The sequence below is a fragment of the Arvicanthis niloticus genome, chromosome 20 (genome assembly GCF_011762505.2).
Source record: "Arvicanthis niloticus isolate mArvNil1 chromosome 20, mArvNil1.pat.X, whole genome shotgun sequence".
Lineage (NCBI taxonomy): Eukaryota > Metazoa > Chordata > Mammalia > Rodentia > Muridae > Arvicanthis > Arvicanthis niloticus.
This window is the reverse complement of record NC_047677.1, coordinates 21,901,498-21,906,020: the sequence shown is the minus strand read 5'-3', so window position 1 is coordinate 21,906,020 and position 4,523 is coordinate 21,901,498. Positions and strand designations below refer to the sequence as shown.

The 4,523-nt window shown below is 39.3% G+C and overlaps 1 non-coding gene across 1 annotated transcript; it reads right to left on the bottom strand.

Annotated features, from left to right (window-relative positions):
* Positions 1 to 1,601: 1,601 nt before the first annotated feature.
* Positions 1,602 to 1,735, bottom strand: LOC117725025 (small nucleolar RNA SNORA17). Its single transcript, XR_004608891.1, has one exon. It is a non-coding gene; the product is annotated as a small nucleolar RNA SNORA17 (small nucleolar RNA).
* Positions 1,736 to 4,523: the final 2,788 nt, after the last annotated feature.

Sequence of the window (4,523 nt, the reverse complement as noted above, 5' to 3'; positions counted from 1 at the left end):
GCTATGGGCCAGCATGGCTGTTTTGCCCAACCTTCATGGCTAGTCCTATGGGGCCATCTCACCCTGGTTTCCCTGGCTAGCTTGCTAAACTAACTGAACCAGTTTTTCCTGTAATGCCTGGAGCTACAGCTCAAATTTCTCAGCCAGTCCACTCCCTGTGGTGAACACCAGCTACCACTCACTCACCTCCTTTTAGCCCAGAGAAATGAAAACACTAGAGACTTATACTAGCCAGATTTATAACAGTAAATCTCCAACCCCAAAATGCCCATGCAAAGAACACACAACTCAATAATATAATTCCAAGCTGCATGGTTAGATTGGGAAAACATACTCTACACTACTCTATTGCCCATCTATGAAGTCCCTAGCTACTTGTGGCTCTTCCAGGCCATGAGGGTTTGCTCCATCTTCAACTTCTTCCTATATCTCCTCACTCTGTCCTCTGTCTCTCTCTTCCTCTGCTTCTCCTTCTTCCCTTCTCTAATACTTTTAGCCCCACCATTTCTTTCCCCAGCCCAATCACAGGCTCTAGCCTTATCTTACCAATTAAGATTTCACGTAACTTCACCTGAGTACATGATCTACTCTTCATAGGGGAACCCCTCTACAGGGAGCAGAAAATACAAACAGCAATCCACAACAGTGGATAATCTGGCTAGTATAATATCCAGTGAAGGGCCTGATCTCTCAAGTGTTGCAGAGAGTAAAAGGCAGGGCCACCTCTCTTGCTTTTATGAACCCAGGGCCAGGTCTCCTGTTTGCATCAGGTGGTGTTGAGTGAAGGAGTAAAAGGGTATCTCTCCCTCATCCACATCACACTGGGAGACAAATGGTAGGGCCAGCTCTCTCACACTTGCTTTCTCAAGCAGCATACCTGAAATTCCCACAATGTGTGGGGACACTTTCCTGAGTACTGTGTCTCATTAGTGGCAGGGCCAGCTGTCCCATGATGCTCACATGAGGGATGAGGTTAGTTTTTCATAGCCCCCAGACATCAACATGTCTGCCTGGCTTATGGTGGTCACAAGCCCCTGCTGCTGCTGCTGGAGTGTCACAAACTGAGGTGGCCCCTGGGGCCACCACAGGCCAAGATTCCAGCATGATCCCAGTGGTATAATTGGCTATTCCCATCAGGCTGCCTCTTCTTACCCTCCAGTATCCAGTTCTGCCTCCCTTGGTTGTACACACATCTTCTGTTTCTCTCTCTCTTTCATTTCTCCACCATTTACTTGTTCCTCTTATTGGTGCCTGGGGTCATCTCAGAAGTGGTCTAAGGAGTGCTATGCCTCACTTGTACTTTCTGGCACCTCAACTCATGCATGGTCAGACACTCCAGGTCTGCATAATCTTAGATTGGTGCTCATCTCAGGCTACTTCTCTGTCTGGACCCCAGGGCACCAGTCTTGTGGTCATGCAGTGCTCACTACTCTCTTGGACTGCCCTAATGGCCATCTATCTTGAGCTTTCTTTTTTCTTCCTGGGGCCCATTATCCCAGGCATAATTCTTCTAATCTTCAGCTTGCTTCCTGTGAAGAAAACCTATCTGTGCCTGCCTGGTCCCAGACTGGTAGTTTCCCCAGGCTTGCTTTTGTTCAGGAAATGTTAGTCTACTAATTATTCAGATGTTCATAGGTCAGAACACTGAGCATACAAGTGTAGCCTCTCCCCTCTCAACTACCTACTGACACACATGTGATGCAGTAGCCTCATCTACCATGCCTCTAGATGCAACAAAATTTGATTGTTTATGACTCCGGTCACTAACCTTGCAAAGACAGGAGGCATAAGTAACAGCAATTATATAGTTCTAAGAAATCAAATAATACCAAGGGCAAGTTACATCTTGATAATATTTAGGACATAGAGCTAAAGAATACATACATACATACATACATACAAACAAACAAAATTTTCTTCTATTTTTCAGATAACAAAGTGTTAGACATGGTTGGAGGGGTGATGATTAAATTGAAATTTAAAATGTAATTGTCATGATCAGGAACAGAGCTGAGTGATATTTAGCAGCTATATGTGTCTATACTTATACAAATAATTTTTGACTTTTTTATTTTTAGAAAATGAAATGAAAATAAAAGTTTTTAACTTCACAAAAAAATGTTTAGAAACATTCCCTGCCAATTTAACCATTCTATTTGAATCAAACTGAATTGTTTCTCACCAAAGCTGCCAGCTACATTCAGACTAGGTCATGAATTTCTATGGAGAGATTTAAGCAGCTTAAAAGACCTTCAGATATTGTTTCTTAAGAAGAAAGTAAAGATAAAATATAAAAGAGTTAGTCAACAATGTCAAGAGAAACAGGAATCATAAAGTAGCCTGTGATAACTGAACATGAATTCAGATAAAATCCAGGGCCCTAAGTTGCTAGAAAACATTGATCATACAAAGTCTTGTGATACTTTTTATTTAACTTTGATCAAATTTGAAGAGATTTTTAAATCTGATATCTGAATTTACAGCCTTTTTTTGACCTAGAAACATTGTACCTACAAAGATATTAAACATTCATAAATTACATATATCATGATTTTCAGATAAACAAGTAAGTGTGGAAGCTTTCTTTGATAATGGAAAAACACATACCTTCCTCAGTGGTTGCTCTATTAAATGCCTCCTTCGTCAATGTGAAAATGAAAGAATAGCTCTTTTATGATTTGGTTTCTCAGCTTTGATCATTTATCAACCTAACTTTATCTAAAAGAATCAGAGATGTCAGTCCACAAGAGAGAAGAAAAAAAAAATTCTCCCCTCTGGAATTTTATCTGCATTAAAGAATTCTAGACCCTGACTTGAAATAAATGTACTGAAACTCTGACTGTGTATATAAGATGTTTTCCAATACTAAAAATGAGTTTAATGACTTTTACTCTTCTCTTCATGCTTAATTAGGAGACAAGAGGAGCTTAGAAATGCTCTAACAATTTTGAAAAATTAATAACTGTGGATTTATTTAACTTTATAAACTGAATAGAAATTTATTAATTTTTATAATATTTCTTGAGATATTGTTTACATGAATAGTGTTTTGTTTACATTATTTTTAATCCACTCTAATACCTAAAATTTTTTGTTCACCAACATCCCCCTCAAATTCATAATTTCTTTCTATATGAGTGCAGGAAAAGATTGCACCTGCTGAGTCCATTTAATGTTGCTCATGTATGCATCTGTTTAGTTCTGATGGCTTGGGTCTGGATAATCTACCCAGAGACTCCTTATCTTGGAGGGAATTGACATATTGCTTTCACTGTATCCATTAATTGCCTATAGCTCTTCATCTATGGGTGGGGCCTTGTGAGATTTCTCCTATCACTGTTAGCATTTCCACAGATATTCTTGTGTAGGTCTTGTGTAGTTAGATGTAATATTTTTGCTATTCTTTGGGTTTATCTTCTTTGTTATATGAAGAAGACAATGTATCATAGAAGACAGTGCTGGTCCTCCATTTCTTATACAACTGTTCCCTTTTAAGAGGTGTTTACTGTACCTTAGGTTCAGAGTCTATGTTCGGTTTAGTGTGTGTGTGTGTGTGTGTGTGTGTGTGTGTGTGTATCAGCTTGGGTTAGCCACTCCACAGTCAGATATTCTCAGCATTTTTTCTTCTATATTTACATTTCTATAATGGTCTTTGTCTATCACATAAAGAAACCTTCTTGGTGGTGGCTGAGAGCTAGACTTACCTGAAAGTATGAGGTAAAATATGAGGTAGCCATTAGAGGATATGGACCATGAGCACTTGGTGAGGAGAAACAGCAAGTATCTGAGGTACACCACTGGGGGGGGGGGGGGCGTGGTAGCCAGGCCAGCAGTTAGAAGAGTAGATTGGGTGTTAACCCCAGTAATTGTCAAGGCCAAATAAATAACCATAGTCTGGAAAAAAAAGTATGAGGTACGTATTTAAAATACAGTTATTGATTATACTGGCTTAGAAAAGTTCTAATAGAAAGTTTTCCTCTTGAATCTCTGACCTCTCTAGCCACAACACCATATATAAATTTTCTTTTACTGAGAGGGTTTTAAGTCCAAGTACGAAGTTGTTGATTGTACCTGAGAAAAATGCCTTTATTGCACACTTGGAGATCTTTTGCTATGCTGGTGACTACTCCAGCTCTTAGGATTTGCACTCTTAGGTTCTTGGAGAGCACTTTCAAATACTATAGAAGGTACAGGCTTTGTCAAGAACTGTCCATGTTAGCTTTAGCAGGATTCCTCTATGTTCTGTGTCTAAAATATGTGGTGTCTTTAGCAATAGGGTCTAACTGTCAAGTTCTGGGAGACAACCAAGGACAATGGTAGTAGCCCATGCTATTTTTGGAGTCTCTTAGACTGTCCTGACCAATTCCAAGGGAGCCACCCCAAGCCTGGTAATGGGGATTTGTAGAATTTTCTATGGCTTTAACAACAGAGTTATTGCTCAGGATTGCTTTGGTTATATCGGTTTTCTGTTTGTTTGGTTTTTTTTTTTTTTTTTTATTTTTTTTTAAGCTATCATATAAGTT